Consider the following 26,744-nt stretch of genomic DNA (forward strand, 5'->3'; position numbering starts at 1 on the left):
CAACCGCACATAATCTGCTTACTTCCCGCATGGTGTGCACAGCCCCGTGCGGGAAGTAAGCAGATCAATGCACTCCTATGTGTGTGGAATCCCCGCAATTCCGCATTTTTAATGAACATGTTGCTTTTTTTTCCACAATGCGATTTTTTTCGCATAAAAAATTGCAACATTTGCACAAAAAATTGTATACATATTCCCCAAAACATATTATTTGATACAAATTGCATTGCATACGTATGCCTTTATATGCTAAATTGCATATTGCGAAATAAAGCGACTCTAGAATATATGCTATACAGAGAAAAATTGAGTCATTTTTATATGTCATAGGTATATGTTTAAAGTCATCCATCACTAACTTAGTGAATATCTCCACTGCTGGACATACTGACAAGGGGGGAAAACGTTTAGACCGTGGATAGATGGACTGTGGGAACGTACCTGCTGGTAGTGAATCCTGTTCACTCAAGAGATCTTCAAGAGCCCGGAGTGCCTCTGCCTCAATTTGATCACTCTGGTCATTCACACATGTTCCTTTTGTGTGTAGTTTTTTAAGGATTAATTTCCTTGAAAACAGAAAGAGATCCTTTATAGCTGTGAAAGAATCGAAGTTATTAGTGGGTGAAAAATTCAGACCCATAGAGAGAACCTCTATCTGGGCCTCGGTGAGTACATGTGCAGATAAATTAATTACCTCAAGATGGCTGTTTTTATTTCTTTTATCCTGTCTGTAGAATTGTGTAATTTTACGTTTAACCACCTGAGTATCCTTATTTGGAATCATTTTGTGGGGGTCCGTATTTTTGTTCAGAGATTTAGAAGATTCCTCACTTGAGGCCTGTGATGTCATAGATATAGATACGGACGCAGATCTTCCCCTAGATCTCCTCACATATCTCCTTGATTTTCGATTCCATTTATACATTGTATTGGATTGTTTGTCACCAATATCTCTCTGAAATTTTGTGGTCTTAATTGTACAGATATCTTTCTCCCATTTCTGGAATTCAATATCGATATCTTGATTTAGTGTCCGTAACTCAATTTCTGAGAGTTCTTGTTTTAATGTATTTTGAACTATTTCGATCCCTTTGATATAATTGGTGAGACATTCTCTGTATCTGCAGACAGAGACTCTGCAATAGCGACATCATTAGCTATATATGCATTTACCCTATACGTCTTAAGGTTGTACCCAGCTCCTATTTAACTTGGACTATTTGTCACTTACCCGGTATTTTGTTACATTGTTTGTTACTTATTTATTGCTCTGTTACACTTTGGGCTATTTTTTGTGCTCTTTTCAAGCCTCATTTTATAACAATATTTTGTGTGATTTATTTAACTAATAAAATGTGTTTATATATACTTCTATTATCTAGCAAGACTCAATTTTTCTCTGTATAGCATTTGCACAAAAAATGCGGAATACCCTGTAAATAATAGGAGGCATATGTAAGCATTTTTTTCGCGTTTTTATCACTTTTTTTAGCGAAAAAACGTGAAAAAAACACCAAAAATCCTGAACGTGTGCACATGGCCTCAGTATATGCATGGTAAGTGTCGGTTTCTCATCACAGCCTTCCGGTCTGCTTCCTACACAGCATAACAGCATCAATTTAGCAATATACAGGTAGGTGTTATAAACTAACTAGTCACCTATACAATGTCTTACTTTCCCCACTTGTGTCTACAAAACTTTTTTTCTTCAAATAGCTTAGACTAATCAGCTGAAATGATTCATAAACGTTAGTGAATAAAATGTTGGCAATTCTCACTAATATAATGCAACAAGATTTTATGCCAAGAGCCAAGGTTATAGAAAAGTGGGAAATGGACTTTAGGATGTTCACAGTGTGACTAGATCACCAATTAGATTTGTAATGCTGCCTGGTAACATCACATACTAATTACCCTAAGGGCAGGTGCATCCAGAAAAAATCAGTCCAAATATGCTAATAAGACTCCAATTAGAGTTTGATCAGAGTTAGACCAGAGGGAAATTTTCTCGGAAATTAAGAGGAACGTTTTTCCACCTTCTCCATTATGTAATCTGAGTGCGGTTCAATTTTTTTCACGTCGACATTAGTGATGAGCGAACATGCTTGGGTATCATCTTATCTGAGCATGCTCAGGTGTTATCCGAGTATCTTGGGCATGGTCGTTTATTATGTTCGATTCTCTGTGGCTGCATGATTTGTGGCTGTCAGACAGATGGGGATTCCCTAACAAACTGGCAATCCCTGCATGACGTTCAGACATTTACTTTTTTTGTTGCATGCATTGAATGAAAATATGGACAACAGTTATTTGTTCTGGAGAAACAAGTACCAATATTTAATGTTCAGAAACTCCAGACAGATTTTCAGTCAGTGACTGATGCAGAAACACCAAAGAAATTTAGGACATACAATTCAGGTCTTCTGTATCAGTGTCCTGGAAAAAGAGTTTAAGGGGTGGCAGCATGTAGATAACCTGTCTAAAGAATAGCTCATTATTAGGAGGTCAATGGGTTTCAACACCCAGACCACCCCAACAAACAGCTTTTATTTCCTGTTCTTTTTATAGCAGATGTTCTTCAGGACTCCACAGCGGCCGCTACACAGTGAATGGAGCTGCGCTTTGCAACTCCATTCAAAGTGTTTACATCTTGTGGCGTCCAAACCAAACAACAGCTGATCACTGGTGGTGCCGGTAATCAAAGCCCCACTGATCCCATATTGATGACCTACTCTATGGATATGTTATTAATATGCTGCAAGCAGTCAACAGATTTAAATGGAAAATATATGAATTATGATATTCATTGAACCAATAAGGACAGGAACTTTTTCTACACTAAGGGGTTATGTCCTTCTTTACAATATTTTTTTTAATGCTTCAAATTCTACCAGACTACAAAATGAAACTTGGCATCCATCTGGCGGCTCTGCATCATTCTTAGTTTTTGTTTGGTTTGTTTTTATTTATTGTATCACATCACACAATATTCTGGAGGTTTATGAATAAAGGATAAAATAACCCCAAGCTACAGCATCCGAACACGACATCGCTCAGCCTTATGAACACTCCTGATATATTCAGCTCTGCAAAATCTATATAGCTCTCTTCTACCGACTGATAAAACATCTATGCAGCCATATTATTCTTGTGGCGCAAAAGTAGCAAAAAAGTTCTAGGATACGTTTTTTGGTCCCAGAGTGACTGATGGAGTTTGTGGACACTGGCATAAACTTACCCAACAAGGACTGCTCAGCCTCAGAACAAAAAAATGCTGAATATATGATTAGGGGAGGAAGTTTATAATTTAATACTATCTATGCCTCTTCATAACCAAGTTTTGCTCCAAAGAATCCAAAACAGTGAAACAACTACATAATTTGTATTTAAGTAAAATCTCAAAGCTTTTGTGTATAGCACCCATTCACACCTACAGTACAGGTCCTTCTCAAAAAATTAGCATATAGTGTTAAATTTCATTATTTACCATAATGTAATGATTACAATTAAACTTTCATATATTATAGATTCATTATCCACCAACTGAAATTTGTCAGGTCTTTTATTGTTTTAATACTGATGATTTTGGCCTACAACTCCTGATAACCCAAAAAACCTGTCTCAATAAATTAGCATATTTCACCCGTCCAATCAAATAAAAGTGTTTTTCAATAACAAACCAAAAAACCATCAAATAATAATGTTCAGTTATGCACTCAATACTTGGTCGGGAATCCTTTGGCAGAAATGACTGCTTCAATGCGGCGTGGCATGGAGGCAATCAGCCTGTGACACTGCTGAGATGTTATGGAGGCCCAGGATGCTTCAATAGCGGCCTTAAGCTCATCCAGAGTGTTGGGTCTTGCGTCTCTCAACTTTCTCTTCACAATATCCCACAGATTCTCTATGGGGTTCAGGTCAGGAGAGTTGGCAGGCCAATTGAGCACAGTAATACCATGGTCAGTAAACCATTTACCAGTGGTTTTGGCACTGTGAGCAGGAGCCAGGTCGTGCTGAAAAATGAAATCTTCATCTCCATAAAGCATTTCAGCCGATGGAAGCATGAAGTGCTCCAAAATCTCCTGATAGCTAGCTGCATTGACCCTGCCCTTGATGAAACACAGTGGATCAACACCAGCAGCTGACATGGCACCCCACACCATCACTGACTGTGGGTACTTGACACTGGACTTCAGGCATTTTGGCATTTCCTTCTCCCCAGTCTTCCTCCAGACTCTGGCACCTTGATTTCCGAAAGACTTAGAAACAGTCCAGTGCTGCTTCTCTGTAGCCCAGGTCAGGCGCTTCTGCCGCTGTTTATGGTTCAAAAGTGGCTTTACCTGGGGAATGCGGCACCTGTAGCCCATTTCCTGCACACGCCTGTGCACGGAGGCTCTGGATGTTTCCACACCAGACTCAGTCCACTGCTTCCTCAGGTTCCCCAAGGTCTGGAATCGGTCCTTCTCCACAATCTTCCTCAGGGTCCGGTCACCTCTTCTCGTTGTACAGCGTTTTCTGCCACATTGTTTCCTTCCAACAGACTTACCATTGAGGTGCCTTGATACAGCACTCTGGGAACAGCCTATTTGTTGAGAAATTTCTTTCTGGGTCTTACCCTCTTGCTTGAGGGTGTCAATGATGGCCTTCTTGACATCTGTCAGGTCGCTAGTCTTACCCATGATGGGGGTTTTGAGTAATGAACCAGGCAGGGAGTTTTTAAAAGCCTCAGGTATCTTTTGCATGTGTTTATAGTTAATTAGTTGATTCAGAAGATTAGGGTAATAGGTCGTTTAGAGAACCTTTTCTTGATATGCTAATTTATTGAGACAGGTTTTTTGGGTTATCAGGAGTTGTATGCCAAAATCATCAGTATTAAAACAATAAAAGACCTGACAAATTTCAGTTGGTGGATAATGAATCTATAGTATATGAAAGTTTAATTGTAATCATTACATTATGGTAAATAATGAAATTTAACACTATATGCTAATTTTTTGAGAAGGACCTGTATATATACCATTTTAATTTGACCAAGTGCAAAAGTCATCCATAAATCATACTTTGAAAAGCAAGTATGATGCATTCAGGAGCTAATAATAATAAGGACAATCTGGGCAACAACCTGGGTACAGGGACTTCAAGGGAGACCATGTTCAGATTGTTCTTAATATAATTATAGGCTCCATGAATATAGGCATCCAAAACATAAATGTAGGTGTTTCTTACATGATAGCAAAGAGCAAAATTCACAGGTGCATAATAAATAAAAGAAACTCCTTGTTTCCACCGTACTTAGTCACACCCCTCGTCCGTTCATTTTCTCTTGTTTTTATTAGGAGAACTATAATAACCTAAGGGGTCATGCAGATGAGCGTATAAATAAGAAGTGTGCTATGTGGCTAGTTCATGGACAGCTCACTGATCCATGTAATTCAATAGCGTCATAGAATCCTAGAATTTTAGAGTTCCACTCATTGATCAAACTCACTGTCAAAAAGTTTTTTCTAATATCAAATCTGTATCTTCTCCCATTCAGTTTCATTCAATTGTTTCTTGTGTTTCCATTTGTAAATGAGAATAAGGTATATTCCCTCTATACTGTGACAGCCCTTCAGATATTTGTATATAGCTATTTAGTCTCCTCTTAACCTTCTTTTTTGCAAACTAAACATTCCTAGATCCTTTATCAGTTCCTCTTTGGACATAGTTTGCAGACTGCTCAACATCAAGGTAGCTCTTCTCTGAACTTGCTCCAGTTTTTCAATGTATTTTTTAAAATGTGGTGCTCAGAACTGGACACAGAGAGGTCTGATCATGAGAGAGTAGAGGGGGATAATTATATAATGTGATCTAGACTCTATGCTTCTCTTAATACTTCCCAGAACTGTGTTTTCCTTTTTTGCTGCTGCATCACACTGTTGACTTGTGTGCAGTCTGTGATCTATTAGTATACCCAAGTTTTTTTCACACCTGCTGTTGCTTAGTTCTATTGATCTCATTCTGTAGCTGTAATTTTTGTTCTTCTTGCCCAGATGTAGAATTTTGCATTTCTTCCTGTTAAATACCACTCTATTAGCCACTGCCTGTTGTTAACGCGTATCTAGATACTCCTGAATCCTCCTAGCTTTGCATGGTCTTTGCATTATCTAGAACATTTATAAAAGTGTTGAACAACACTAGGGTCAAGACAGAACCTTTTGGTACCCCACTTGAAACATTCTTCTCTTCATTACCACTCTTTGAGTACGATCACTGAGCAAGTTATGAATCCACCTAACCGTAGCCTTGTCAATCCCATACTTGGTCATTTTTTCAATTAGGATAGTAGGAGATACTTTATCAAATACTTTTATGAAGTTGAGATATACTATATCAATCGAGGTTTCGCTGATCAACCCAGTGAGTAATTACATCACAGAAGGAAATTAGATTAGTCTGGCATTACTTTTTTTTTTTACAAACCCACGCTGGCTCTGGTTAATTTCTGTATTCTCATTCAAGTACTTACATACATATTACCTAGTATAGAAGTAATGCTCACTGGCCTGTAACTTTCTGGTTCTATCTCCTATCCTATTTTGAAGATAGGGACAATATTTGCCCTTCTCCAATCTTCTGGGACTTTTCCTGTTCTCCAAAAATGTTCAAAGATTCTGACTAGTGATTCTGCAATTTTGTCTGCTCTCTCTTTCAGTACCCTGAGTTGTAATTCATCTGACACAGAAGATTTAAATTAATTTAAAGTGTTCTCTCACCATCTCTCTGTTTATAGATAGTGTGTTTTCTTTTATTCCTTTGATATCACAGTGAAGATCAGTGATCAGTTGACGCTACATTTGCTTTCTTAGAGAACACAGATGTAAAATTGGAATTTAAAAAGTTCAACATTCTCAACATCTTTTTTGACCACTTCAGTCATTTCATCCTGTCAAAAATCCTATAACAAATTTGACTTTTCTTTTGCTTTTAACATACCTCCAAAATCCTTTTTTATTGCTTTTGGTCTCCCTTTCAAGCCCCACTTCACTACTGATTTTAAATTCTTCCTTAGACATGCCCTCTTGTTTCTACAGTATATGATATATGTGGAGACACGGGGGGTCAGTGGGTGCTGTCGCCTACTAGCCATAGACTGCATGGAGCAGGGCTCATCCCACTGAACGTTCCCTCTCTTGTTATTGTAGGCATAGCACAGTGTGAGGGTAAAATAGTGTGGCAATACTTTATTGAACCACCAAACAAACAGTAACATATAGAACAGTCCCAGCAACATACCCAAGATGGTGCAAAATTAGTCTAACCCTCTGCTGACTTGCCGGGATTAGAGCAGCTGCAACTTCAGAGCTTCCATGGCCGACTACCTCACCAGTGGCATCCCGCTTTTAACAGGCACCCACAGAGAGGAGATAATAACAAGCTTAGGAACCTGACAGTCCATTGAGGCACATGGCCTTGTGACTGAATCCTGGCTTATAAAGTGCAATCCCTTATGTGAAGCATTATTAATACATATTGGTAATAATGGTGACACACATAACATGCATAGAACATTTTCTATTACCTAGTTTTGTTCCTTATTAGGTACAGCACCTTTCTTTATTACAGGGTCCTCTTGTTTAATATATAGTGTCTTCTCTTATTACATAGTGTCATGTTATGTATAGTGTCATTCAGTGGACTTTCTTATAATATATAGCACCATCCATTCTTATATAGTGTTCTCTCTTATGTATAGTGCTCCCGCTCTTATTACATACAGTTCTTCGTTTACCATCCATTATTATATAGTGCTATTCCATAGCATAAACTACAGTAAGTGATGTCACTTCTTGTGGTTTTTATTAGTCTGAAGTGTAGTCTGTATTAATTTTCATTTTAAGGGGTCAAATACTGCGTGGAGGGCAAAGCAAAATGAGGCCATTCACGGTCTCCCAAACAGGCACTTGAGCAACTGTGTGCCCATCATGTGAACTTTCATATAACATCTGATCAGGTGATCCTTCATATGTCAGATCAGGTGATGGGGGGGGCGATTCAGTCTGAACTGCCAAGAGCCCTGGCTTCTCTTAATCCACCTCTGTATTCACCCCACGAGTGAAAATCACAGTACTTCAAGTAGAAAAGCACAGAACCTAATTAGTACTGCACTAGCCACTAACTCCAATTCTAATGGTTTTTCATCTACATTTTGATGTATCTGAATTTTTCTAAATTGTTCGGCTTCCCTGCCTATGAACCATGTTCTTTGTGTGTGGTTTATTGGCCACCATTTTGGAAAGCAATGTCTGGTGCTTGAATAAAAAAAGATGAGGAAGAGGAGGCTATGGGTTTATTCAATAGTCTTACAGCAGTCCTGGAAAGGTCACACTGAGATAAGAACATCAAATATTTCTATTTTTTCTTCATAAAATGGCATTCATTTATTTTTTTTCATTTGTTACTTTTTTAATAAATGCTTTTGAAAATGTGCAATACATTTATGCAAGTTTTTTGTGCAATTTTTTCACAATCTGACCCCACATGGGACGTACAATGTAGAATTCAGTTTGTCTGTCTCACTTTTAATTTTATTTTTATTTTATTTTATCACCTTTTTTATATACTTCACCAATAATGAATTTCTTAACAGATTTTTTATTGTTTATGAAAATATTCAATGATTAGTTGTGAAAAAATGTATCCTCTACATCAATGGCTAGATTTTTCTTTTTTATTAGGTTTATTCAAGTTTTGACCCTTGAAGTTTTGATGTTGATTAGTGATGAGCGAGTGTACTCGTTGCTCGGGTGGTCTCTGAGTATTTATGACTGCTCGGAGATTTAGTTTTCATCACGGCAGCTGAATGATTTACAGCTACTAGCCAGGCTGAGTACATGTGGGGATTCCCTAGCAACCAGGAACCCCCACATGTACTCAGCCTGGCTAGCAGCCATAAATCATTCAGCTGATCGATCAGCTTCTGCAGCTGCGGGTGAATGTCAAAGCCCCGTACCGGAAGACGCCTGCGGAGGATCCAACGGCACCGCCACCGACACCGCTCCCTTCACCGCTACAAGAGCCGCTGCCAGCACCGCTGCAGATGCTGCCGCTGCGGCAGGTAAGAAAGCTAACTCTGCCCCTGTGACAGAAGACCTACTGGTAGGCCCCATAGCAGCGCCACCTCCCCTCGGTACTCACCACCTCCAGCGCCTCGAGCCTTGAGACCAAGCCACGGGGATGGAGCGGTTCCTGAAGGCCCCAATTGCACCCACCACCCTGCTGGGTGAGGTATAGGCAGAGCGGACTGTGTACCGCTGGGTGAATCCCGGACCAGATTTTATGGGGTTCCCCGGGGCAGAACAACAGAAAGGAGAGACTGTGGAGGTTTTGAGTTGAGAGGACTACCAGGCCCAGCTTGCTTGCAAGTGGGAGGAAACTGAGGAGAGACACCAGGCCCAACGTAGAGCCTTCGACAAACGCGACCTGCAAGTCAAAGTCCAGGCCCGCAAGGACCGTACCACTAACCAGGCCCCGCATAAGCAGGGCACAGTCGTAGCCTTCAAACTCCAAGGAGGATGGGGCTTTATCAAAGAGCCAGGACTATGCGCCAAGATATTTGTCAACCGCAGGGATGTAGAATCTCACCTCTGGGAAGGACACCCTGACAGAGACTTATACCCGGGAGACATTTCGGTGAAAAAGGCCGGTTTGCCCTGAATGTGCACAAGAAAAGAGACACTGTGACACATCATGCCAAAATTCCAGCTATGTCGTCTCCTGTGACAGTGGCGCCACCATGCGTCTAGACCACCACTACTACTACCACTATGACTATTACGCCTACTTGTACCTTTACTCGCACCACGGTATGTACTGTCACAACTACTGAAACTGTCGTGGCCACGGAACCAACTTCAATGGTGACCTGTGCTCAGGTTACCCCTGAATGGAACTGTGGGTACTCAGACTCCCATCTGGAGTGAGGGAGCCCCCTATGTAGCACCTGGTAGCTGGTAGCCGCCAGTACCCAATCGGGCTACCTCCACCAGTGCTACCTCCAGAACTGCAATAAACCTCGAAACACTGATTGTAAATAGTTCTTAAAAACCTTTTCCTGCCTTTAAACCCATCTAGGGTTAACTCTTAAAGGGATCCCCTGCTTAACCCCTTCACCCCCAAGGGTGGTTTGCACGTTAATGACCGGGCCAATTTTTACAATTCTGACCACTGTCCATTTATGAGGTTATAACTCTGGAACGCTTCAACGGATCTTAGCGATTCTGACATTGTTTTCTTGTGACATATTGTACTTCATGATAGTGGTAAAATTTCTTCGATATAACTTGCGTTTATTTGTGAAAAAAATGAATATTTGGCAAAAATTTTGAAAATTTCGCAATTTTCCAACTTTGAATTTTTATGCCCTTAAATCACAGACATATGTCACGCAAAATACTTAATAAGTAACATTTCCCACATGTCTACTTTACATCAGCACAATTTTGGAACCAACATTTTTTTTTGTGACGGAGTTATAAGGGTTAAAATTTGACCAGCAATTTCTCATTTTTACAACACCATTTTTTTTTAGGGACCACATCTCATTTGAAGTCATTTTGAGGGGTCAATATGATAGAAATCACCCAAGTGTGACACCATTCTAAAAACTGCACCCCTCAAGGTACTCAAAACCACTTTCAAGAAGTTTATTAACCCTTCAGGTGTTTCACAGGAATTTTTGGAATGTTTAAATAAAAATGAACATTTAACTTTTTTTCACACAAAATTTATTTCAGCTCCAATTTGTTTTATTTTACCAAGGGTAACAGGAGAAAATAGACCCCAAAATTTGTTGTACAATTTGTCCTGAGTACGCTGATACCCCATATGTGGGGGTAAACCACTGTTTGGGCGCATGGCAGAGCTCGGAAGGAAAGGAGCGCCATTTGACTTTTCAATGCAAAATTGACTGGAATTGAGATGGGACGCCATGTTGCATTTGGAGAGCCCCTGATGTGCCTAAACATTGAAACCCCCCCAAGTGACACCATTTTGGAAAGCAGACCCCGTAAGGAACTTATCTAGATGTGTGGTGAGCACTTTGACCCAACAAGTGCTTCACAGAAGTTTATAATGCAGAGCCGTAAAAATAAAAAATCTTATTTTTTCACAAAAATGATCTTTTCGCCCCCAATTTTTTATTTTCCCAAGGGTAAGAGAAGAAATTGGACCCCAAAAATTGTTGTGCAATTTGTCCTGAGTATGCTGATACCCCATATGTGGGTGTAAACCATTGTTTGGGCGCAGGGCAGAGCTTGGAAGGGAAGGAGCGCCATTTGACTTTTCAATGCAAAATTGACTGGAATTGAGATGGGACGCCATGTTGCGTTTGGAGAGCCCCTGATGTGCCTAAACATTGAAAGCCCCCACAAGTGACACCATTTTGGAAAGTAGACCCCTTAAGGAACTTATCAAGATGTGTGTTGAGCACTTTGACCCAACAAGTGCTTCACAGAAGTTTATAATGCAGAGCCGTAAAAATAAAAAATCATATTTTTTCACAAAAATGATCTTTTCGCCCCCATTTTTTTATTTCCCCAAGGGTAATAGAAGAAATTAGACCACAAATGTTGTTTTGCAATTTGTCCTGAGTACGACGATACCCCATATGTGGGGGTAAACCACTGTTTGGGCGCATAGCAGAGCTCGGAAGGGAAGGAGCGCTATTTTACTTTTCAATGCAAAATTGACTGGAATTAAGATGGGATGCCATGTTGCGTTTGGAGAGCCCTTGATGTGCCTAAACATTAAAACCCCCCACAAGTGACACCATTTTGGAAAGTAGACCCCCTAAGGAACTTATCTAGATGTGTTTTGAGAGCTTTGAACCCCCAAGTGTTTCACTACAGTTTATAACGCAGAGCCGTGAAAATAAAAATTCTTTTTTTTTTCACAAAAATGATTTTTTAGCCCCCAGTTTTGTATTTTCACAAGGGTATCAGGATAAATTGGACCCCAAAAGTTGTTGTCCAATTTGTCCTGAGTACGCTTATACCCCATATGTGGGGGGGAACCACTGTTTGGGCACATGACAGAGCTTGGAAGGGAAGGAGCGCCATTTGGAATGCAGACTTAAATGTATTGGTCTGCAGGCGTCACGTTGCATTTGCAGAGCCCCTGATGTACCCAAACAGTACAAACCCCCCACAAGTGACCCCATATTGGAAACTAGTTAGACCCCCCAAGGAACTTATCTAGATGTGTTGTGAGAACTTTGAACCCCCAAGTGTTTCACTACAGTTTATAACGCAAAGCCGTGAAAATAAAAAATCCTTTAAAAATCCTTTTTTTCCCACAAAACTTATTTTTTGGCCCCCAGTTTTGTATTTTCCCAAAGGTAGCAGGAGAAATTGGACCCCAAAAGATGATGTCCAATTTGTCCTGAGTATGCTGATACCCCATATGTTGGGGTAAACCCCTGTTTGGGCACACGGGAGAGCTCTGAAGGGAAGGAGCACTGTTTTCCTTTTTCAACGCAGAATTGGCTGGAATTCAGATCGGATGCCATATCCCGTTTGGAGAGCCCCTGATGTGCCTAACCAGTGGAAACCCCCCAATTATAACTGAAACCCTAATCCAAACACACCCCTTACCCTAATCCCAACAGTAACCCTAACCACACCACTAACCCAGACACACCCAACCCTATTCCCAACCGTAAATGTAATCCAAACCCTAACCCTATCTTTAGCCCCAACCCTAACTGTAGCCCCAACCCTAGCCCCAACCCTAGCCCTAACCCTAGCCCTAACCCTAGCAATAAACCTAGCCCTATCACTAGCCCTAACACTAGCCGTAACACTAGCCCTAACCCTAACCCTAACCCTAGCCCTAACCCTAGCCCCAACCCTAGCCCTAGCCCTAACCCTAGCCCTAACCCTAGCCCCAACCCTAGCCCTAACCCTAGCCCTAACCCTAACCCTAGCCCCAACCCTAACCCTAACCCTAGCCCTAACCCTAGCCCCAACCCTAGCCCTAACCCTAGCCCTAACCCTCGCCCTCACCCTAACCCTAACCCTAACCCTAGCCCTAACTCTAGTCCTAACTCTAGCCCTAACCCTAACCCTAACCCTAATGGGAAAATGGAAATAAATACATTTTTTAATTTTTTTATTTTTCCCTAACTAAGGGGGTGATGAAGGGGGGGTTGATTTACTTTTATAGCGGGTTTTTTAGCGGATTTTTATGATTGGCAGCCGTCACACACTGAAAGACGCTTTTCATTGCAAAAAATATTTTTTGCGTTACCACATTTTGAGAGCTATAATTTTTCCATATTTGAGTCCACAGAGTCATGTGAGATCTTGTTTTTGCGGGACGAGTTGATGTTTTCATTGGTAACATTTTCGGACACGTGACATTTTTTGATCGCTTTTTATTCCGATTTTTGTGAGGCAGAGTGATCAAAAACCAGCTATTCATGAATTTCTTTGGGGGGAGGCGTTTATACCGTTCCGCGTTTGGTAAAATTGATAAAGCAGTTTTATTCGTCGGGTCAGTACGATTACAGCGATACTTCATTTATATCATTTTTTTTATGTTTTGGCGCTTTTATACGATAAAAACTATTTTATAGAAAAAATAATTATTTTGGTATCGCTTTATTCTCAGGACTATAACTTTTTTATTTTTTTGCTGATGATGCTGTATGGCAGCTCCTTTTTTGCGGGACAAGATGACGTTTTCAGAGGTACCATGGTTATTTATATCAGTCTTTTTGATCACGTGTTATTCCACTTTTTGTTCGGCGGTATGATAATAAAGCGTTGTTTTTTGCCTCGTTTTTTTTTTTTTTTCTTACGGTGTTTACTGAAGGGGTTAACTAGTGGGGCAGTTTTATAGGTTGGGTCGTTACGGACGCGGCGATACTAAATATGTGTACTTTTATTGTTTTGGTTTTTTTATTTAGCTAAAGAAATGTATTTATGGGAATAATAAATATATATATTTTTTTATTTATTTAGGATTTTTTTATTTATTTTTTTACACACGTGGAGAATTTTTTTTTTACTTTTTTACTTTGTCCCAGGGGTAGACATTACAGATCGGTGATCTGACAGTGTGCACAGCACTCTGTCAGATCTGCGATCTGCTGTGCAGGGCTGCAAGCTTACCAGCGCCTGCTCTGAGCAGGCACTCGGTAAGCCACCTCCCTCCCTGCAGGACCCGGATGCCGCGGCCATCTTGGATCCGGGACCTGCGGCGAGGAGGGAGGTAGGAGACCCTCGGAGCAACGCGATCACATCGCGTTGCTGCGGGGGTCTCAGGGAAGCCCGCAGGGAGCCCCCTCCCTGCGCGATGCTTCCTTATACCGCCGGTACACCGCGATCATGTTTGATCACGGTGTGCCAGGGGTTAATGTGCCGGGGGCGGTCCGTGACCACTCCTGGCACATAGTGCCGGATGTCAGCTGCGATATGCAGCTGACACCCGGCCGCGATCGGCCGCGCTCCCCCCGTGAGTGCGGCCGATCGCGTATGACTATCCCGTCGGTGGTCATACGGGCCCACCCCACCTCGACGGGATAGTACGTCAGATGTCAGAAAGGGGTTAAAGAGATCCTATGTTTGCACAAGTTTTCCTACTTTCATCAACGAACTGCAGAATCATGAACTGTGCATGATCACAAACTGTTCTTGTAAATAGTTGGCACCTTCTTAAAGGTGCTTCCTACTGGTTTTACAAAGGAGGCTTTTACAGAGACTGCCTCTAACAGAAACTACTGTTAATCTTGCTGTAAAAATTACTTTGCTCTACAGACCTGAAGAAAAACCCGCTGGTGTGGCAGAATTCTGGGTCAGGATTACACGTCTTGTAGCCCATCCAAGACCAACGTTGGGGGTTCGTCATGGGTCCCTCGCATCATGTCACCTTTAAATTGAGTTGAATACTGATGATGTGATTACTTTGCACTACCTCAGAAAAAAAGACTTGAGTTTCCTCCTAAAGGGAATGTTGAAGTATTGCACTTTGCTAGAGAAGTTAATATATTATAAAGTTAATATAATAGTGAGTTAATGCAATAAAGAGAAAAGTAGATAGTAATAATGTTTACATAGCCCCGAGGAAGGAAGGTCCGAAACGCGCGTCGGGGCGGACGCGCATTGACCCAGCTGCATTTTCTTGCCCTGCTACTATAGGTAAAGTCATTTACTTTGCATCGCATGTCGCTGACTATGCATGTATATATGACACTCCATTTGGGTTATTAGGAGCCACCTTGTGGCCAGCGTGGGCAAATCCATGTGACACTTTGTATGATTATACCCCATGTCTATTGCCTGTAGGTTGTTTTAACCACATTGTTGGATGTAATATTTGGGGTATTTCCATGGAGGTTAATATAATCTCTTGTGTGTGAATTATTTATCAAATATTTATACTATTAATATTATATTGCAGTCCCGGTCTCTGCGCGGCCTATTTTTTGCACCATATGTGTTGCATTCCCTTGTGATCCAGCCCTCATTTCCCTTGTCTTCTTGTTGTATTTTACTAATAAAAATTTGCATTTTTCTATAAAATTGAGACCTCTATATCATCTTGTTCTTTAGTGTTTGCATCTGTAATGATGATGGGTCACTAAAATCCCAGGTTGTCATACATGGCCCTACTATGTGTTTGGGGTAAAATACTGTTACCATGTATTTCTGTCAAATAAGGTATCTATAGCCGATAGTATGTAGAATAGGAAATAGTTTGATATGATGTACTCTGAATAAAATTGAAAGAGGATACAGTGAGCCCGTAAGGGGGGTGATAAACTGTTCTGCATTTCAATAAAGTGAACCCATGGGGGTTAGTGAATTACTTAGTTAGTTGGAAAGCTGTGCCTTTTCTGGGGTGGCTGGGGGCAGAAGTTTTTAGCCAGGGGGGCCAATAACCATGGACCCTCTCTAGGCTATTAATATCTGCCCTCAGTCACTGGCTTTCCCACTTTAGTGGAGAAAATTGCACGGGAGCCAGGATTTTTTTCCGTGATTTAACCCTTTATTTTAACAGCTAGAGCCCCCAAATTTTGCACACACACTCTAATAACATCATTAGTGAGGAATATGTAAAAAATAAGAGATATGAAATGGTTTACTGTGTATAACCAGGTCTCATATCCTGTCGGGTTTGATAAGCAGATAGCAAAAGCCGGCTAATTGAATTACCGGCTTTTAAGCTATCTAGCGCTGTATGAAATATAAATATATATATATATATATATATATATATATATATATATGTGTGTCTCACTGATATATATATATATATATATATATATATATATATATATATATATATATATATATATATATAGACTGTATATATGTTTTCAGGAATATTTGAGCCCATGGATCCATTCTATGTCCATTCTGCAAGCCTACGAGAAAATCTCGCTGTACGGATGCCATGCGGATTACATACGGAGGTTTACATGCGCAAAATACGCAGCCACACCCTGCCTACGGATGACATACGGATCACTGTTTTGGGATCATTTCTGCATATTACGCCTGTAAAAAACGGACCGTATTTCCCTATGCTAAGTGTGACCCCGGCCTAATCCTTATCAATTGTAAGAAAAAAAACAACAGGTTACACACACTAGTACATGGATGTATTTATAGACCAAAATGGGTGTAAAAAAACTTAAGGTTTAATTATATACTTTAACAGATCTGACTTTATGAATGAAGCAATACCAAGCATTGTTTTTTACTTTCAAGGAGGAGACATCATCCTGCAATTTTTTTAATGCCACAGTATTAAAACCACAAAGTTACAATATATATTAACCCCTTCACTCTTCCTTTGATGTGGGCTCTGGCACTGTGCCAACCTCGGCTATTAACCCGTTAAATGCTGCTGTCAAACTCTGACAGCGACATTTAACATGCGCTTCTGGGAAGTAAGCAATTCTGCTACATACAGGCGATTTGAACATCGCCTGTATGTAGCATAGGTAATTGAGTTATGGCAGCTTCTAGTCTCCCATGGAAACTATTGAAGCATGCCAAAAGTAAAAAAAAAAGTTTTTACAAACATAGAAAAATATAAAAGTTCAAGACACCCCCCTTTCACCCGATTCAAAATAAAGCAAGGAACCTCAAACATACACATGTTTGGTATTGTCGAGTTCAGAATTGCCTGATATATCAATATAATAAAAAAAACTAACCCGATTGTTAAACGGCCATAAATAAGACATCTTGCTGAAACAAACCTTTTTTAATTATGGATAAATACATTTTATTTTTTATGAGTACCTATGTCCCCCTGGATTTTCTCCACGTGTGCACTTCTAACCGATTGTTAAACGGCATATTGAGAAAAAAGTCAAAATGCAAGAATTACTTTTTTTGGGTCGCCTGAACATTGCATTAAAATCCAATAACAGGCGATCAAAAGATTGTACCTGCACCAAAATGGTATCATTAGAAATGTCAGCTCGGCACGCAAAAGCTACTCACCCAACCAGAGATTACGAAAAATGGAGACACTATGGGTATTGAAAAATGGCACAATTTTTTTTTCAACAAACTTTGGATTTTTTTTTTACCTCTTAAGTAAAAAAGAACTGGATTTTTTTTTCCTGTTTTTGAATACACGATATAGCACAACCAATGGGGTCATTCAAAAGTACAACTTGTCCCGCAAAAAGCAAGCCCTAACATGGCCATATTGACTTTCTTCACTCTTCTCCCTACTATCCTTTCTTTCTTCCCCTATTTACTTTGAGTCCCAGATTTTTATTTTTATTTTTAATTGTTATTTTTATTTATGCTTTTCTAGTATGTCCTTTCATTTTATCTTTTTTTCCTATTATCCTCTCCTTTATCCCATGCTTACTCTTTGGTATTTCACTGTCTCCTCTCTGATCATATATTTACCTACATTTCTACTTTCATTCTTGCATTTTACAGTGTGTCCACCTTTCCACCTTTTTGTTCCCTGTATCTACACTCCTTTTATGTTCCAGTATATTTTTCATTGCTGCACAAGCGCCCTTCATGTTGTCTCTTCTCTTTCCTCACTCGGCACCCGGAACGTCAGTGCGCACGCGCCAACATTCTCCTGCTCTTCGGATAGTTCTGTATGAACACCTCGGGCACGAGTTCTCCGGATGTTACATCACATTGGAACGGTATTTATTCACTCGTCCAGACACTTCCTCTACCTCACAGCACCCAGACACCAGAAGCAGGCCGACTTTTACTCACAAGGTAACTAAGCAGCTCTCGTTCACCACTTTGGGGATTTAGTTTAGTTTTGTGCTCTCTTTCCTTCTTATTAACAGCACTATTTGTCGTTTATCTTTCTTGTTTCTGCGTTGTACACTTTTTGTTTGGACCCTGCATTTAGCACACGGATTGCTCCTGCACGTTTATTACATTTTGAAATGCTGGAATATATCTTATTACAAACCCCGTACAGGTAGCTATATACCTTTATTATTTTTTTTCTACCTTCCTAATACTGTTCCTTTTGTTAGGCTGCCGTCACACTAGCAGTATTTGGTCAGTATTTTACATCAGTATGTGTAAGCCAAAACCAGGAGTGGAACAATTAGAGGAAAAGTATAATAGAAACATATGCACCACTTCTGTATTTATCACCCACTCCTGGTTTTGGCTTACAAATACTGATGTTAGATACTGACCAAATACTGCTAGTGTGACTGCAGCCTTAGGTAGATCTCCTCTTGTACCGCTTTCATCTGTATCGCTGACGTGTATCTGGGTTGATTCTGATCCTGATACTGGGTTCTTTGATTTATGATCTATATCTTTCTTCCTGTACTTTAGTCCCCTACTTTGGTTTTGGGTCTCTTTACTATGTCATCTGGTATTTTTTCGAATTGCCATTAACCAGGAACTGTGTTCTCTTTGTACCCATTTTTTTCTTTTTCTTCTTTCTTTTATTCCTTTCTTTCCATTCCCATCTCCTTATTCCTTGCTTGTTCCTTATTTTTATCAGAGTAATTTACACGTTTTGGTTATTCTTCCACCTTTACTCCTTCCCTATGGTGGTTTGTTCATTGAGATGGCAATGCACAGCCGGCAAAGAATTACATATGCTTTTGCATGCATACATGAATATTTCTTTGGTTATGTATATACCCTTTATTTGATTATGTTAATCGTTCAATTTCTGTTTCTGTTAATATATCTATAGATATCCTTGATAAAGGTGCAGCGCCCCAGAGTCCTGGTCGTTGCAGTACTGTGGATCCGCCACTATGGGGAGCCATGGTGCGTTCGATGGCACTGAAGGAGTTCCTCTGAGCAGGTATCACAGACACCAATATGTTTCACAGCTGGGCCTCCGGGGGGAGCTAAGGGTTCTATTCATTAGGCCACTCCCCACCATAGTGGGTAAACTGGGGGTCAGGCAGGAAGTGAGAGGAGAAAGCTGACTGGATTGAACGAAGCAACACCTTGTGGCAGAGGGTGTTGTGGAGGAAGAGACAGTAGGGCCTCTGTCAGGGGTGGGATCCTGACAGAGGCTTGGCATTGGAAAGAACGTAACGGGACCGTGCCTGCTCAGCATAGCGGCGGTGCCCTAAGAAAGGACTAGAAGCGAGATAGATTGTGCTGAGTGAGAAACGAGATCAAGCGAAAGGAGAATACCAGTAGGGGTCATGCTGTAAGACCGGAGCAACATCCTACTGAGGCGCACTACCGGTGGCCGGAACGCCGAGGGAGTGGAATAGCATACAGCTTCAAGCCATACTCCAAACAGCGGCAGGGCAGTCAGTTTAAGGCGGGCTGTCTAACACATATCACCTATGAAGTCTTGGGGGGCAATTGCGGGAGAGGGGCGTCTCTAGGGTCCCGGAAGAACTCCAGGCCTACCTGACAAACGGGTGCCGTTCCAACCTGAATAACAGGGCGGGATGGAATACGAGAAGAACATCAAGTAATCGAGTTGTGAGGGAACTTAAGAAACAGACACAACCGTTGTGGGGTACTTTCCGTGAGCACAGCAGGGAAGGACTACAACACACAGCGCTAGAAGGAGGGCACTGATTTCCACCTGTGAGGAGAACTCTGGAGGTGCCATTGGACCGGTCGGACTTGCGCAGCCTGGTGAACCGTATTCTGGACTGAGGACTCAGAGATCTCCAGTAAAGAGGTAAAGAGACTGCAACCTGGTGTCCTCGTTATTCGCCGCGACCTGCACCGCTACACCACCATTAACCCCACTTATTGCATCGGACGTCCCCCACTGACAGACAGGGCCACGGACCGGGCCTAGCCACCGTGACAACCCCAGGACTGAGACTCAGAGGCCCGGCTCCGGGTACCCCTCGGCCCTGCGGCGGTGTGGGGGCGCTCCAGAACTTGGCGTCACGAACAGGATCTACTTAAGCCTGAAGAATCAGGTCATGTGTGCCTTGGAACTGTGATTTACTGTGTTTGGACTGTACTTTATTGCAAAGACTGTGGATTGTCACTTGCCGCCAAAAGTTTGCGCCAAAACCGCCGCCATTACAGCGCTAAGGAGAGCGCAGGAGAAGAAGAAGGGCGTGGAAGTGGGCGTGAACAAGCTGAAGAGCGCGAAAGACAATGGCCGCCCAGTCTAAATATCTCGGCCCCTTGAGGACGTGTCCGTCAGCAGCCGAGATCCGCCTCCTGATCCTCAATGGTGGGCAGAGACAGAGAAAACGAAACCGCCCACGAAGGAGAGAGCGGGAAAAGGACGAGGAAGAAGAATTCAGCGACATGGAGGACGCCATGGCCAGCCGCCCGGAGCCGGAGTGTGGGGTCGGAGCCGAGGACTCCCCCAGCTACCCGGAGAGGCACCGCAGCCAGACCTCCACAGTTGACGCTGACCTCCTGCAGACCGGAGCGGACGGGCTGATCCATCAACCCCGGCGGATGCAGCTGAGCACTGAGGCCGGGTGGAAGAAGACCATCATCGGGAGCCTCGCCAGACGTCTGTCGGCAGCCTCGTCTGGTCCGGAGCAAGAAAGAAGTTCCAGCGCTCTGAAGCCAGAAAGCAAGGCCCTGCCGGAAAGCGAGGTGCTGCAAGCAGAGATGACAGCGTCGCAGCACAAGGCCCCGCAGCCAGCGTTCCAGACCCCAGCGGAGATGGAGCAGACTGGCACCGGAGGAACCGCATCTGAAGCAGGTAGGAAGAGCCACCCTGCCCTGACGACCGACACCACTCCAGCGACTGCTAGAGCCACAGCTGCTGACTCCGTCCCAGTGACTGATCTTGCAGCAGCCGCTACCTCTGCTGCAGCAGATGCCCATACTCAAGCTGCGCAGACCTCCATCGCTGCGCATGATTTAACCGTACATGAAAGACGGATTAACGGCGTGTGTCCAGCACTAGGTGCAACCCTGGACTTCACCCTTCCCGGGCCAAGAGGGGTTAAGTGCCAGGTGCAGCCCTGGAAGCCGTTCAACTAAGCCTCGGAAACCTGAAACTGTAAATAGTTAACTGTTTATTTCCTTGCTATTTTGCTGCTAAAACCCGTCCTGGGTTAACTCTTAAAGGGATCCCTTTGTTTACCCGGGATCCCTATTGCTTTTTTTAATTTTTGCTTTCACTTTCGTTTTTGCTTTTTGTTCCACAATGTTATAAGAACTGCCGTAATCATGAACAATGCATGATACAAACTTCCTGTATATAGTTAGCACCTTATTAAAGGCGCTCCCTACTGGTTTTACTTAAAGACTCTTTGCGAAGATACCGTTCTGGAACCTTTGCTGAGCAAAGACTGGTAGGCTGAGAAGACGAGCTACCTCAGAAAGACTTGATCCCCTCTTAAGGGGGATGTGTGACCTAAACTTGAAAGTGATACTGTTTTAGAACTGTAATATGATGATGCTCTGGAAGAAATGTAACTGTTATGCATAAAGAAAAGTTATGTGTGTTTAATCTGTTTGAAATGTGAAACCTAGATAATGTTCTTTAAAAGGAAAGATGCAGAGAGCCCGTAGGGGAAGAATTAGAGTCCTGCATAGTTGAAAGAAAGGAAGTAATAACGAAGGTGAGGATAGAAGGTAAACCCTGAGTCCCCATAGAAAGTTAGTTCGTTACTAAGGACAGAGAGTGAACCCGTAGGGGTTAGGGAGCGAGTCCTTATAGGAGCCAAGTAGAGCCGGCTCAGTGTTCTCAAATTGAAAGTAAAGTTATGTTCTATACTATGTATAGTAGTTGAAAAGGCAGTAGGCCCTGGCTGAACGGGGCGGTCCTGTAACAGAAAGGAGAGGCAGTAGGTCTGGCGCCGATAGGACAGGCGGTCCTGCAGATTCCAAAGAAGGCGAATGAAAAGTTAGAATACCTTATAATGTGATTATAGGAAGGTCTTTAGTGGATTTAGAGTGTGAATCCTTAAAGGCAATGGTAAATTATTGTTCACAAAATTTGCACTTAGTAGAATACCCGGTTGGGTAATGAGAGTTAATTGGAGCCTGTTGCTATGATATTTAATTATGTTTGTAACGTTAAAAGTGTCCTCACCTCCCATAAAGGGAAGCCTGTTCAAGTATACTTATTGTTTTGCACTCAACAAAATTGTATGTCTTTTTGCTAACCTGTATTGTTGTTTTCTTCCCAGTCCCGGAGTACTGTGTTTAACCAGGGGGGAGTGCAGCGCCCCAGAGTCCTGGTCGTTGCAGTACTGTGGATCCGCCACTATGGGGAGCCATGGTGCGTTCGATGGCACTGAAGGAGTTCCTCTGAGCAGGTATCACAGACACCAATATGTTTCACAGCTGGGCCTCCGGGGGGAGCTAAGGGTTCTATTCATTAGGCCACTCCCCACCATAGTGGGTAAACTGGGGGTCAGGCAGGAAGTGAGAGGAGAAAGCTGACTGGATTGAACGAAGCAACACCTTGTGGCAGAGGGTGTTGTGGAGGAAGAGACAGTAGGGCCTCTGTCAGGGGTGGGATCCTGACAGAGGCTTGGCATTGGAAAGAACGTAACGGGACCGTGCCTGCTCAGCATAGCGGCGGTGCCCTAAGAAAGGACTAGAAGCGAGATAGATTGTGCTGAGTGAGAAACGAGATCAAGCGAAAGGAGAATACCAGTAGGGGTCATGCTGTAAGACCGGAGCAACATCCTACTGAGGCGCACTACCGGTGGCCGGAACGCCGAGGGAGTGGAATAGCATACAGCTTCAAGCCATACTCCAAACAGCGGCAGGGCAGTCAGTTTAAGGCGGGCTGTCTAACACATATCACCTATGAAGTCTTGGGGGGCAATTGCGGGAGAGGGGCGTCTCTAGGGTCCCGGAAGAACTCCAGGCCTACCTGACAAACGGGTGCCGTTCCAACCTGAATAACAGGGCGGGATGGAATACGAGAAGAACATCAAGTAATCGAGTTGTGAGGGAACTTAAGAAACAGACACAACCGTTGTGGGGTACTTTCCGTGAGCACAGCAGGGAAGGACTACAACACACAGCGCTAGAAGGAGGGCACTGATTTCCACCTGTGAGGAGAACTCTGGAGGTGCCATTGGACCGGTCGGACTTGCGCAGCCTGGTGAACCGTATTCTGGACTGAGGACTCAGAGATCTCCAGTAAAGAGGTAAAGAGACTGCAACCTGGTGTCCTCGTTATTCGCCGCGACCTGCACCGCTACACCACCATTAACCCCACTTATTGCATCGGACGTCCCCCACTGACAGACAGGGCCACGGACCGGGCCTAGCCACCGTGACAACCCCAGGACTGAGACTCAGAGGCCCGGCTCCGGGTACCCCTCGGCCCTGCGGCGGTGTGGGGGCGCTCCAAAGGCATTTATGCTGAAACATTGGATGGATTGATGTCTGTACATCCTGTTATGTTGGCTATGTATTAAATTGGAAACCACTTGAAACCTGAATCTCTGTTATTTTTTGAGTGCCGGGGGTCATCGTTTTGTATTATTGACGTTTTTCCTTCGGGCACCCCCTTCTTGGATTGAGTGCACTACTTTTGACCGATTCTATTAGAAAAATTAAAAAGTTATGGCTCTGGTAAGAAGGGGAGTGAAAAACAGAAACGTAAAAACGAAAAATGGGCTGCGGCATGAATGGGTTAAAAATCTTGGCTGAGCATCACAGGAGAACCGATATGACAGCAACAGAGGTCTTCAGCAATCCTATAGGCACTCTGCAATCATGCCACGGGAGCCAATGTGGGCCAATGTGTGCCACCGTCAGCGTACATCCCTTTATATGCTGCTGTCAGAGATCGACAGCAGGGTTTAATGTATTAAGCCCCGCAGCCGGTACTTGGCTCCAGCCTCATCTGTTAGCGACAGACTTTGGCTAAATATTATTTGTAGATAGCGTGTTGGAGTAACACGCTATCTACAATTGAGACTAGTTGGATATAACCATCTGCTACATTTTTATATAATATTTGCCAGCATCAGCCACGTGTGGAGGTAGAGCAGATCTGCCAACAGATGCAGAAATGGTGCAGAAGTTGCTGCAACAAATACTTAGCGTGTGCACATACCCTTAGTTTGTTTCTTTTTCAGTTCATGACTTGCAATACGACGTAGACACTTAATGTGGGTTGCGAGCTTAAGAATGATCCCTGAATTATTTGTTTGTGCTTGTTAACTTATGCATATTTGTGCAACGAACACGCCTTCACGTTTTCATTTTATTGAAAAAAATCTGGAAAAAACAAAAACTTCTATTGCATTCTTTGTGTTTCCTCTTTACTAATTACGTTGGACAAGAGTTCATACATTTATAAAAAGTAAAATGCTAAACTGTTTATTATTTGATTTTGTGGCTCTAAAAATAAAACTAATGTATTGGATGTTCTTATAGGAGTTTTTTCCCATCTTTGAGATACTGTTGATCTATCCTTATCCTAGGAACGTTGAATGTGCAACATGTGGAACTCAACAATGCCACAACCAGCGGATCTGAAATTGATGACCTATCCTAAGGATGGGAGAGTAATATTTTTAAGAGCTTGACCAGTTTTCCAATATAGGTCATTAGTATCAGATCGGTGGGGGTCCAACAACCTGATCAGTTGTTTTTAGCAGTGGCTGCACATGGAAAAGTACAACTCAGTTCACTGTGTAGTGGCAATTTCCTGGAACCACAGCTCAGCTTAATTACTTGAGTAACTTGATAACTCTCTTAAAAACACACAATACTGCACAAACAGGGCAAAGGTCTATTCTGACATAATTCAAAAAAACAGATAAATAAATCTTAATTAAATTAAATAGAAATACAAAATAAAAGTATCATGATAAGAACTGGACAAAAAAAATAAGTCAGTGTTGACACTGATCACTATATTCAGACTAGACTGGCAATACTCATATCCTATGCTGCAGAGGCTATAGTTTTAGTTCACGGGGGAGCAAAACTTCTGAGTGGGCCCCTAACCAGGTAACCTTTATTACAACTGGGTGACACACCCTTACAGTGGAGGAGAACCTCAGCAGATGACCGCGCTCTTGCTGAAAATAATCTCTATACAATGACCAACATTGATATTTCCGCCATATGGTCATTGGTAGATACCAGTCCTATGGAACATGTAAGTGATAGTAGTACAGTTATAGATTGTGACTTATCGCTGACATTCTTTCTGATGGAATAGTTTACTTTTCCCGTCTTTTCCATGTGGCCCAGACCGACATCACAACTTCTCCAGTCATAACTCATCTTCAGAGATTACTACAAAGACACATTTCACGTCTCATATTCCAGCCCCATCACCATCTACTCACAATCTGCACAAACTCCTTGTCCTGCTAATACACCAATGCTGAGCCGCTGCTGCCATATATGTCCCTATTATTGCACCTACTTTGTGGAACTGTTTACCCTTTAGATGGTAAAACAAACCTCTAGAATATAGTAATGCCATGTGCAAGTGCCTTATAAATCAGTGACTACATTTTACCCCCTAGAAACTAATAATGCCCTGTGTGCCCCTTTGATAGTCACAGTAAACTGAGGTCCCCTATAACAATAAGTGCCCACTTTACTGCTATGTAGCTAATGAAAGATACAATTTTAGTGTGATCAAACATTGCAAGTGTGCCTCCTTTACAGAAAAGCCTTGGAGTCCTATATTACCATAGTACAGAGTTCTACAGCCTAGAAGATATTTTTGGCATCATTTAATGATGCAACAGCCTTTGAAGCATACATTTGAAATGCAGAGCTGAAATTTTCAGAAAATAATTGATGGCGCTATAACAATAAATAATAATAATAATAATAATAATAATAATAATAATAATATAATCTTGTAGGTTGTCTTGGATAATATAGCATCTGTTGGCCAAGTCCTCAAGCAACATTTTGCTCAAGTGTTTTCCTCCTCTTCTAGACTAGTCTGCAAACAACAGAGTGGATCGATCAGTGGAGGACTTGGTTCAAGTCAAAGTTCCTGAAATTTAAACATTTTGAAATTAGCAAAAAAAGCCTTTTCCACCATTATTTTCCATACTGCTAAAGCATCAGAGAAAGAGCTAACTTAATTTGGAGTTGATGAGTTGGCATTCCCCATAATGCCTTGCAGCTATGACATCTTACAGATTATTATACCTTGAACAGTGGTGGTCAGGAGCTGGGCCATCACAGATCAGTGGATCCAAGTTTGTATGGCAGAGTCGTTTCCCATCTCGAGAGTCATTGGGTAAGTGTCTCTCTTCTGTTGAGTGTAAGCTCTCATGGTCAGCAAGGTTCTCTCTCTGTCCTCTCCTCCATGTGTATTTTAAAAAACTA

Source organism: Ranitomeya variabilis, chromosome 5 (genome assembly GCF_051348905.1).
Source record: "Ranitomeya variabilis isolate aRanVar5 chromosome 5, aRanVar5.hap1, whole genome shotgun sequence".
Lineage (NCBI taxonomy): Eukaryota > Metazoa > Chordata > Amphibia > Anura > Dendrobatidae > Ranitomeya > Ranitomeya variabilis.